We start from the raw sequence: 12,676 nt of genomic DNA, 5'->3' as shown, positions 1-12,676 counted from the left end.
ACCTCTATTTCGTGCAAAGAACTCCTCAATGAATTCTTCAATTTCTGCACACCATTGAGGATCAAGGAGGTTAGCTTTATTAAAAAACCATCGTTTTATAGGGCTTATGTCTTGTGGTCCCAGTTTTACCTCCATATAGACTGCTGCAAGATCCGAAAAGGCATTAGCAAGATGGACATAGTTATGTAGCTTTAACTCATGGGAGGTTAAAAAGAAATCTAATCTTGAAGCAGAGTTGTACTTTGCCGAGAAACATGAATATTCTCGTTTGAGAGGATTGTTGACTCGCCAGTGATCCATGATGTCAAGATCTAGTTTACAACTTTGAATCGCTAAAGCAGATTGGGGTTTATTCTGTCGACAATCTTTTTTAGACGAGTCTAATACAGTATTTTGCAAAAAATTTAAATCACCCCCCCATACTATTAACCCGGGGAGGCCTGTTATAGCGTTCTTTAACTGTAGAATTGGCTGTAGCAAAAATTATATTTACGTTATTTAATTTACCATGAGCAACTGTCCATCTACCTCTGGGGTCTGCGGCTGTATTTGCCAGAGTGAAGCCTAGATGTGTACCTATCAATATACATACTCCTCTCTGTGTCAGTCCAGCTGAAGAGGATATCGTATGGCCAACCCAGCTCTTAAAAATTTTATCTGCGGCAATCTGGTCTCTATAGTGGGTCTCTTGTAAATAGATAATGTCAGGGTTTACATTTTTTAGCCAACATTCAATAGCGTTTTTTTTACGAACGTTGTTCAGACCATTTGCATTAAAAGAGATAAACTTCAGCATGCTATTTATTTTCTATGAAGACAATAGTTAAAGAACATACTTAAAAATAACTATAATAAATACGTATGCTAAAAGGGTTTTTAAAACTCAACCTATACCCGTGGGCATTAAGCACAGTATTTATGTAATAATTAATTTGTATAAAAGCAGCAGAATCGCACTTTGTGCAAATTATGCAAGTGCGAAGCGAAAAAAAACCTCTCTCTGTGTAAGTGAGCAAATGGGCTATGCAATTGTATAAGATACCAAACCCTTTCCTTATACAAGATAAATCAGTATATACTACAGTTATATAACAATACAGAGAGTAAACATTAGATTTGCGTAATTGCAACAAACCCTTTCCTTGTGGAAAAAAGCTCTCTTTGTGCAAATAGGCGAGTGAATAGTAGAGTAATACAATAAATATCAAAGACCACTCTTTGTGCAAATAGGCAAATAGGCAAAGACTCTTTGTACGTCGATAGGCAAATACTCAGTGCAAATGTAAACAGCAGCAAATATAGGTAGCAGCAGACTCTTTGTGCAAAATAGGCAAATGAGCAGTGCAAATATTAATAGCAGCAATCCCTTTCTTTGTGCAAAATAGGCATTCAAGCAGTGCACATGTTAATAGCAGCAGTCTAAATCCTTCCATGTGCAAAAACGCAAAAACGTGAAATCTTGTCTATGCCAAGTCTGTGCTGATCTTAATGGTAGTGCAAACAATTCTTCAATATATGAACTCTCTTTTTTCCCCCTGCAACACCTCCCTTTACCGCCCCAACCCCCCCCTCTGCCCCCCTAGAGTGGACGGAACCCCTCCGTGTTCCACTTCCGTCCTTCTCTTGTATTTCTTCTTTTTGGATGCCATTGCATGGCATCCTTGTATGCTTCCGGTCGGTACCTCAGCCCCGCCTTACAAAGCAGGATAAAGATCAGCTATAAGCTATACTCCTCAACCTACTAGAAAATACAAAGCTGTAAGCTATGCTCCTAAACCTTCTAGGAAAGTCTGGGCTTCATGAACAATTGTAAAGATAAAAAACTTCCCTTTGGCCAGTACTTTGAGTTTTGACTGCTGGACAATCATAGCTTGGGCTCCCTTGCTTTTAAAAGAATCGATCAATTTGACAAAGTCCATGCGTCTGTGGGCAGAGGCCGCCGACATATCTGAAAAAATTCGAAAATTGTTTACACCTTCCGCGTTGAATGATTTCTTAGAGTATGCGGTGTTTAAAATTCTCTCCTTCACCCTAAAATCAGAAAAATTAAGCAAAATTGTACGCGGGTATTTCAAGTTGTTAGGTTTGTATGCCGGGACTCTGTGTGCCCTTGTAATTGTTAAATCCCCTTGGAGCTCGGGTATGGCTTCTTTCAACAGGGACTCTGACCACTTGACTACATCTTTATCTTCAAGTCCCTCTGGAATGCCTACCAGCCGTAGATTCGACCTCCTGTTATAATTTTCAAGGTCCTGCATTTTTTCTACTAACTGGGCTTTTTCTCTATTGGCCACCAGCAGGTCTTTCTGTATTGCTGATAGTGAATCCTCCAGGGATGAAATCCGGGTTTCAGCTTCGGTGACCTTTAAAGGAAGATTCCCAAAACATTCTTCCATTTTCGTGAGCCTACTGTGCAACTGTGAGACCTCTTGAGCCTGGGAATGTTTAAAATCTCTTAACTCCTGAAGGATGGTTCCAAGCAGTATTTCAATGGAGTTTGTTTTTGTAGTATTCGGAAGCGAAAATAACCCGTCCTCTTGGGATACCTGAGATGCCTGTAGGCTTAACTCTTGACTAGGAGTTTTCGTGATACGCTTGTGGCTTAATCTGTCATCTGGAGCTGATGTTATAGGTGCTATAGGTGCTGCAGAGATTATTTCTTCAAAGTCGGCCACAGTCAATAGTGCTATCTCCGGTAGCTCAGGTGTTAAAGAGCTAGTTGACACCCCTCCAGCACTCAAATCCTCTTGCACCAGCATACCGCTTTTCCCCTCCTGATTCGTCCCCCGCATGGGGGTGCTCGAAAGTTGCCCTTGTTGCCCTTGTTGGAGGAGGGATTTTGAGAAAAGAGGGTACTGCTTTAGTTGGTTCCCAGTCCCATATGCTGAAGGTGTTTTATTGACCACTGTGTCCTTCTGGCCCGCCTTAGCTCCTTTGTTGCCTCCCTCCATATCCGCCTCGCCTTTCTCGCCTTTCCTAACATCTTTCTCAGCTGGCGGGCTCGATTCTGTTGCGCGCTCAGGTAGGGGTTCATTTTCAACATCTTCGTCTCCCTCACCCTCCTCCTCCTGGTCATCTTTGTTGTCCTCTCCATTTTCTTCATCTTGATTTCTTAGAACATTGTATTTATTTCTGCCTGGCTGCATCTCTGCGGCCTTCTGTCTCAGGGCGTTCTTCTGCTGGGTTTTTCGTTTATTTTTTCTTTCCCCTTTGATTGCGGGCGGGGTTTTATTAATCGACTTTAGCAATTCCTTTACCTGTTCCTGCTTGGCCTGCTCCTGCTTGGCCTGCTTGCCCCTTGCTCTTGCCGACATAGCTGAGTAGCAACTGCGTAGCAATTACTATTTACTATTTACTATTTTATTTAATTTTATTTTATTGGACGCCTATCTCGCACCGGAATCGCAAATATTGCCTGCAACGTGTCTAGAAGTGCCTTATAGACGCCCAGAGGGGAAAGCGGATGGACGGGTGTAAAGTCCCAAAGCCCTCTGGACACTGTGATCCCCCCGCTCGGCGGCTGCCTGGTGACTGTGTAGGCGGCGGCGGGGGGGGACCAATTCAGCACCGGGGGTACACTGTGTAACTGTGTAACTGAAGGGCAGTCCCGTAATATAAAACACCAGATAATGTCCCGATTGATAATAATAATTTGGAGTAGCAGGCAAACAGGCAAACACAGAGTATATGTTGATAGGGCACGACTACATGCCATGGGGAGAGTGGAGACACCAACATATCTACACTGCAAAACAGAATGTGGTACATATGTACACAAACTTTGGGAATGCCTACATTTTAAAAGCTACTGGTTCTGGATATCAAGAGAACTGAACGAGATACTAGGAGCACAACTCTCCATGGGTCCCAAATACATACTACTATGCATCCCCACGGAAATAGATCTACCACATCATAAACTCATACTATGCAACCTAGGATTAATAGTCACCAAAATGGACATAGCCAAATACTGGGGAGCCCCCACCCTACCCACACTAGCAGAATGGAGAGCGAGCATGGACATATATCTGAATGCAGAAACGGTGACATATAAGGCAAGAGGATGCCCCAAAAAGTATGCTAGGATCTGGAATCCCTGGTTGAACTACTACAGCCTTGATGTAGAAGAGGCGGTGATAGATGAAACCCACCCCCATACACAGGTTTAGGAGGCAAGAGGTTGCAAAGATCACTGACACTCCCTTTCTTCCACGTAAACAATGACTGGGGGTGGGGTCTGGCGCTGAATGCTAATGAGTAAGGGAGGTTGGGATTGCAATGTATCTTCACATTACTGCTTCACTGTTAAACTGTCATTGGATTTCACAATGTAAATCATTATAAGTTCAAGGCCAATCTGCTACTGTATTGGCTGGTTTTATGATAATAAAAACAGTAAAAAAAAGAAACATTAGCTCCTATGGGATTTTATTTTAAGTCTCCATCTCCATAATTTTCTGTGGGAGTATGATGTAGCACCAGTGGTTGGCCATGTGTGATGCTGGACTTACTCCAGATCTGAACTTGAGTACATTTATGACGATTTTTGACCCTTTTGGCTGTAGTAACTATAGAAGTGTAGTTTGTGAATTTCAATGAGCTACTGATTTGTTAATGGGTGCATTTCCCTCCCTAAACCCATACCCTAGCTCTCCCTTAACCACTCCTTTAGCTTCCCGGAACCCCTTCCGTAATTTACTCCTGTAACATATACCCACGTATGCAGAGTCAGTCATGGCTCAGATCTCCGCACATTAAGATAGGAGAGGCAGAAGCACTGACCACTGCATGTATATCAGTGAATAGCATTATATAGTACTCTATCAATACTGCTATAATACTGGTAAACATACTACACATGCATTTTGGGATTGGGCCCCAAAGTCTTAAAGTCATGTATTGGGTTTAGGTTGATTGCAGAGTATATCTGGAGTGAGAGCCAGACCTCTGGACGGGGCAGACAATGCTTGACTTTCGTTAGCATCCATTGTGGCAGTTGGCATACCTTCCTTAGCCCTTCCCTGGACTCAGGGATCCAAGATCCGGCCCACTGTTCATCATCAGGCTGTCCAACACACCACTCCTCATTATCAGGGTCTGAGACCCTGCGGGTTCAGATATGTCCATGGAAATATTGAGGCATATCACCCCCATCCCTATTGAACTTCATTGGCTCCCATTGCCGGCCTGCATCATCTTTAAAACCAGCTGCATCATTTACAAAGCCATCACGACAAGTGACCTTGCTTATTTTGCAGACAAGCTCACCATCCCTTGTGGTTCTTGGCACACCGATACCCAGGACACCACCAGACGGTACACTAAGGCCCTGACTGTGAGTTAGGCATACTGGTAAATATCGCATTCCAGGTTAAATAGCCAATGACTTTAATGAATCATCTGATCATGAGTTAAAAAACTTGATATTTAGCACGTGTTAAATACCACACCTGTAGTCTACGTACACTATTTAATGCATATGCTATTTACCACATGTGATATTTACCACATGCAAAAAATAAAGTGGTAAATAATAACCAGATAGAAGTACGAGAGGTCATTAAATAACAGTGGAAAATACCACCCAAAAATACCTGCAGTTAAAACAGGTAGTAAACATTCCTGAAACTACAGGGAATTAAAGAAAAGGTGTAAAACAATACAAGAAAACAAAGACCGACACAATATAATGCAAAACAAAAGCACGGTGTATGCACTTTTTGCACTGAAATAAACAAAATGTCATACACACATGCACCCAGGGACAGACCTACATACACAGCCATGGGCAAGTGAAGTTGTCACAGGTTGATTGCAACAGCTCACACTTCCATTTTGCAGTACACCACCATGAATGCAGCACTGCTAAGCCACTATATCGAGCTATGACAGATCCTTGTCCTGCTACAACTAACTATGCAGCATGAGGATGGAAACTAGGCCACAAATCAATGACCTCAAATGGCACTGCAATGCAGGACTCCTGTGAGTCAGCTTAAGATCCAGAGGATACACTGCCTTGTTACAGATACTGTACAAACCTGATTTTCTTCATTACGAATACCCTAGAGCTCAACATAGGAATCTACTGCCATCCCCATTCCTGGAAATGACAGTAGCGCTAGAATTCTTTGCAACAGGCACCATACTGCAGACAGTAGGATTGGTGCATGGCATTTTTCAGTCAACCATTAGCAAAACACTCTGTTAAGTGATAGGTGATTTGTAAAGAGCGAGTAAGCAGCATATACAGTGCCCTCAGCAAAGAAAACATCTATGCTACCGCAGGATTTCCTGACATCCTAGGGTCAGTTGACTCCTGTGAGGATTTTTGTGCGGCCTTATCGTGGAATACACTTGGGGTCTAGTCAGGTTTGTTTGTATCACCTTTGCTGAACCCTGAGTAACTGTGGCTTCAAGCAGCAAAGTTTGTCAAAGTAACTTAGGGTAAAGTATTTAACAGCACCAAAAAACAAAATAAGAAAATCACACAATAAGAAAGAGACACATCAACAATCTATAAAAGTAGTCTATTTTTATGAAGCTTTTGAGACCTTGATGATCAAAATCTACCAGAGGGTTCAGAAGATACACATTTTTTAAGATATAAGTACTTGTACATTTAAAAAAATATTTTTCAAAAACTCTTTTTATTGGGTACATGACTTGTAAAATTATTGCATACAATGATTAGCCTGTGTACATAAAATTAATATTTACCAGTTTACTGTTCTAGCCACAGTCATGCATTTCCGTTACATAAATATATTTGTCGAGTTATTCCGCATGCTTCACCTCGGTAAGAAATACGTTCTTTTAAATACAACCACAAATAAGCATTGTTCAATAAAAAGTTTGTAAACTTCTGAAAAGTTTAAGAAAGTTAGTTCCACAACTCCAGCCCAGCTTGGGTGACCAAATCCAACAGTATGGAGGTCTAGTGGGCCAGAGAGGATACTTTGGACAGTTACCTGACTACCAGAGAGTTTTTAAAGAAAGTTCCAAACTTTACAGGATTTTTTTTTAAACAGATGTTATTATCTTTTCACAATATACATTCACTTTTATACATATTATTACTCCCATCGTTATCATATTCCATATTCTGCTTTATATACCATAGTTTCCACTCCTTCAACATACTGTTTTATTTGGTTTTATGAACAATCCCAACCAGAACTCCACCCTCCCGTTTCCCTACTACAGGTTACAATAAATATACAATTATGCGGGGTACAGTTTTGCTACCAAACTTTATAGGATTACCACTGTGGACTACAGTGGAGTGGTCTTGATTCTGAGGATGCAGGTGATAAGATGCTCAGAGGATGCCCCAGTTAAGATGCGTTTGATAGGGGTGCCTGTGTGGTGAATCCTCGGTCCACGGGTGGTGTGGGGTGACTTTGGCCACAGCAGTTGGGGTCTCTTGAAGACCTCTACGTTACAGTAGCTGACCAGCTGATGCTGGTTTACTGATTGGGTCAAAATCCTTTGGTGGGGGCTGGTGTCCCTCTTGGTTCACAAATCCAGAATTTGACAGCACTCCCTGGTCCAGCAGACTAGGGGGCAACCTGTGCCCATCAGGTATTGGTCCCTTTGTACATCCGGGGGCAGGTAGTGGCATAAAATCTGTGGCAGCTACTAACTTGTTGGTTTGGGCTTCTTCAGCTCTTGTGCGCCTGGAGCTGATTCCAGGGGATCAGCTGATTGATCCTTGGATTTGCTGCTTTGATCTGGAGCCGGTAATCAAGTTTTCCTCGGTCAGAAACAGCAGGCACAATCCAAACTTTACTAGCACCAAGTGCAGAAGGTGCAGTCCTTCTAATGGTGCAGCCTCTCTCCTTGCATTTTCAAGGGAAGCAGGGGAGTCCTTCTTCGGTCCTTTCTTGAAATCCAATGAGATCTGGCGAGCAGGGTACCATATTTATCCAAGGAAATGGCCCTGAGGGGACAACACGGTCCCCACCCTTCTGGTGAATTGTTTCCTGCAATGTGTGACATCTGGCTGTCCCAGAGTGCACTATTCTAGCCCACTCTCAAAATGTCGGTACCCTTCCTCTGTCATCAAGAGGTTGGTAGCCCTCCCTAGGGGGTTTGCTACCTGTGTGCTACTTGTCCAAGTGAAGACCAGTTTGGGGATGAATTGTTTTCTTCCCTGTCCCTGTCTCCCCCTTGTCTGCAGGAACAAAAGGCAGCCTTCTCTGGTGTGTTGTCACAGGCGGCCCTTCAACGGCAGCTTCCCTTTTGAAGCTCGCCTTTTGGGCTAACACCCTGAGTGGCCTTCCTGGTAGAGGACATCACACCACACTCTACAGCAACTGTCTTTGTTCGTTAAGCCTGGGAGTTGTTTACACGTCTCCCCATGCAGGAAGTAATCTGTCTGTGTGCCAAGGCCTTTTTGAGGCCACTGGACTAGCTGGGCATAGAGTGGCAACTTTCTAAAAGTTGAAGAACTTTAATTATGATTGTAAACCCGACCTGGGCATCAGATCTGGTTCACTGTAACAATTAATGTGAAACCTTAATAATTAATTTGATACCTTTTAGTACCCAGTTAGGTAGTCTTATTCAGAAGTTAGCCAGGCTGGGGTGCCAGCTCGTAACCCTATGCTAGCTAATGGGGCTACTAACGTTTCCCCAGCAAAATGACAATTTCAAAGTGTTGTTGTTGAGACATATGCAAAATATATGTCTCACTTAACAATATATTGCTCCCTGCTCCCTGCCATAGGACTCCATAAGCCTTCCTGAGGGGACACTTACATATAGGGGTAAGGTAGTGGTGGCTTTGCCATTGGTTTGTACATACAGCTTTTCCAGTCTGCAGTGGCAGGCTGGAAGCCATTTTGTCCTTTGTCACACTCAGGATGGCACAAACAGTGCTCCACCCCTGTGCGGACACTCTGTCTCACATGCCCTGAGTACCATATACTAGGGACTTATAAGTAAGTCAGCACTTGCCCATTAGGTGTAGCCGATTCGACATACACTGGCACTGAGGTCTGGTTAGCAGGTCTCAGTGTGCTCTCAGAGTTGAGAAACCAGCAGCATAAGTCCAAAAATATGGGAGTGAACATACATGTCCTTACAACTCCACTCTTGTACACCTGGTAGGCTCAAGTAGACAGGAACAAGAGTGCTGAAACCATGAAACGCACATTATTTATGTCCAAATGGAATGTGGATCTGGTGAGAAACTGAGTGGTTGATTGACCCCTGTTTAAGCAACAGTCAAAATCCCTATCACAGTGAACCACAAAAGTCTCTAAATTAAACTGTACCTAACCCTTGGTAGCTTGGCACAAAAAGTAGTATTGACCGATCTTGCATAATCCACGGTTTATTTATTGACTGTGTCAACCGACTGAACATTGTCTCAATTGAATGACACTTCCTGCACGTTAATGTCTGCAAGCATTAGTACCTGCCGACCGTTGCGGTCATTGGTTTTCTTCCAATTCAATTTATGATCACATTGATTTATCTCTTCGACTCTGCCATCCTGCAAATTCTATGGTCTTTGTATTGTATTGCTAAGCATTACCGACCTCAATACATACTGTGGCTTCCTCTTACTTCTCTTTAATTAATACACACATTCCGGCATTGATTGGTTGCAAGTACTTATGTTGTAGGAATGCACACAATCTGGTATCGATTGTTGTAAGTAAACTCGCGTGCTCAACATCTGGTGTACTCGACCACTTCCACCCCCTCTGTTTTTATCCCTCCACTGAAATTCCAGCACGCAGCTCATTCAGAGTTGCATGATCGGCGGCGTATAGGTGGCCTTGACTACTTCAAGGCCATGCCCCCCCTTCTATTGTACTCTCCTGGACACCATAATCTTTGAAGCGCATTTGCTCCAAGCCTCGTTATCTTCCACCATCATTGTCAAAAGGAAAAACACTGCAGCGTCTTCAAGCTGACCCTGACGAATCTGCGAGGCTTGACACATGCAGCCCGTCTTCCGCTGCCATTTGAGGATTACATTTCAAGCCGCCGCCCCAACGGGCTCCGTGAGACCGTTGTAAGCGGAGCAGAATTCCCCAACGGGTTTCCCTCCGACAAGCCAGTATTGTAGTAAGATGGTCAGATGGAAACCTCTGATATAGAACGAAAAGCCTCCGACGAGGAGTCGGATGGCTTTCCACCAGAGATCATTATGAGGCCCTTTGTTCGAAGGTCAATGATATATCTTGATTCCTACCTTCTCAAATGTGATTCCCTGTCACCTGTCTCTATATCTCTTGGTATCCCGTTAGTGCAGAATAATTTTATTGCAGCTGGATTTATAGGCAATGCACTGGTTGCATTTATAAAAATGTTTCACCATGAGGTATTCATTTGGACAGCCTTCGCTGAACATTCTAGTTTTCTAAGATACTAATTTCTTCTATAGGTTACCAATGGACAGGCCCTGAGCCCACATTCAATCACATTATCACACCTAAAACATTACAGTGTTTACTTAAGAGACGTTTCACTTTCTTGGAATCAACATTAAAAGTGGTCTTAAATCTCCTACACCCTATTTCATTTCTTTGTTTGCTATCCTTGTTAAGCAGAAGGCCATCTCTATCTTAACACTACTCAAGTAGCCGCTGTCTTGAGTAGCCACTCAATGTACTTTCTGTCTCAAAATCTTTTTTTGTAATAAAACCTCTATTTGGTAAGTATTGTTTACAATAATTTGTTACAGATACATTTACAATGTCACATATCAAGGGAGGGTCAAAGTGTTTCTCTTGAAGCAACTGTAGAGTGATGTAAATGGCGTAGGGTACTTTTTATGTAGATCCAAGTAAGACATAGATCCTCTTTCTTAACTTTTGCATTACATCTTGGTAGTCTTCTTGCTGAGAATTATCTCATAGTATTCTTCTGAATGATTTCTATGGTCCTCAAACGTTCTCCCATTTTTGGTACATTCCCAGCTTTTATAAATATATATTTCTGTCATCATACCGAGCCATTTTTCTTTTCCATTCTACTTCAGTTTGCTGGAAGAAAGCTACGATTAGGCCAATCTTGAAAAAACTCACCTTAGACCCCTCGGAGCCCAAGAACTACCGCCCGATAGCTGGTCTGCCTACAGCAGCTAAAATCTTGGAGAAGTCGGTTAATAAGGCACTGACTGAGTACTTGGACACCAACAATCTGCAGGACTCGACTCGGCATGGTTTTCGATCATACCACTCTACAGAATCTGCTTTGATTGTAGCAGCTGAGGAGATCTGAGGAATAGTGGTTAGAGGGGGTAAAGCAGTCCTCGTACTATTCGACCTGTCGGCAGCTTTCGACACCGTGAACCACACAGTGTTAGTGCAGCGGCTGCAGGAGGTAGGGTTCGAGGGCTCAGCTTTGACCCTCCTCTCATTGTTTTTGGAGGGGAGGGAGCAGAGCCTGTACTGAGAGGGCATGCAGTCAGATAGTTTCCATATGCCCTGTGGGGTTCCACAGGGATCAGCCTCATCACCAACGATGTTTAACATCTATGTTATTCCCTTGGCAAGACTTATCAGGAAGCATGGTTTCGCCCTGGTGTCATACGCAGATGATTCCCAATTTATAATCTCGATAGCTAAACAGCCTGAAGACACAGCTGTCAGGTTTCATGCGTGCCTTTCTGAGATTATGACCTGGATGAACCATTGCTTCCTAAAAATCAAGACTGACAAGACGGAGGTCATTGAGTTTGGTCAGGGGCGATCCCTGTGGAATGACTCCTGGTGGCCAGTGAGAGCAGGAGAATGCCCCAGCCCTGTACCCAAGGTCAGAAACCTCTGAGTCATTTTTGATTGCCAGCTAAACTTCTCCACTCAGGTGAATAGTCTTACCTCTTCCTGCTGCTTCCTAATAAAAACTTTGAGAGAGATTTTTCCTTTCATTGTGCAGGAATTACAAAGGACAGTGGTGGTGGCTCGCCTACTATCTAAGCTTGATTATTGCAATGGCTTCCTGTTGGGGATTAACAAAACCCAGATGTGTAGGCTGCAGTCACTGCAGAATGCTGACGCAAGGCTGCTTCTAAATATACCTAGAGGCCAACTAACCTCTGCCGGAATTAGAGCACTTCACTGGCTTCCCGTACAGCAACGTGTGGAATTCAAGGCGCTGTGCCTGGTCCATAAAGCATTTTAAGGGGGAGGAGCTAAAGACATCCAGAAAAATTTCAGGCACTATACCCCAGCTCGTGCCCTAAGAACCAGTAAATTGGGCCTTCTCCACATTGATAGGATTAGGAGAGTGAGATGGGGTGGAAGAACTTTCTCTAATTGTGCAGCAAAGTTGTGGAATAAAATGCCAACAGCCATGCGATTTCAGTCTAACAGACAATCTTTTAGGAAAGATCTGAAGACCTGGCTGTTTGCCTCAATATAGCTCCTGTAATGTAGGCTGCACCATTTCCACATACACCAGCTCCAAGACGCCACGGCTTTATAAACACATATCCTATCCTACTCACTCAGAGGTTTGGGGGAAGTTACTACACAAAGCGTAGCCATCCTCCGTCCTGCTACATTCAGGCTAAGGTTGAAAAATAATTTAAGGCCTGGTCCCAACTTCACTCTCCCTGCATGGCAAATCAGCGATTTTTAAAATGGTCTTGCTCCCACATGTGCTTTATCAACTCCAGAATCACCCACACATTATCTCGATCTCTTGGTTC

Source organism: Lissotriton helveticus, chromosome 4_1 (assembly GCF_964261635.1).
Source record: "Lissotriton helveticus chromosome 4_1, aLisHel1.1, whole genome shotgun sequence".
Classification (NCBI taxonomy): Eukaryota; Metazoa; Chordata; class Amphibia; order Caudata; family Salamandridae; genus Lissotriton; species Lissotriton helveticus.
Note: the sequence above shows the minus strand (reverse complement) of the source record.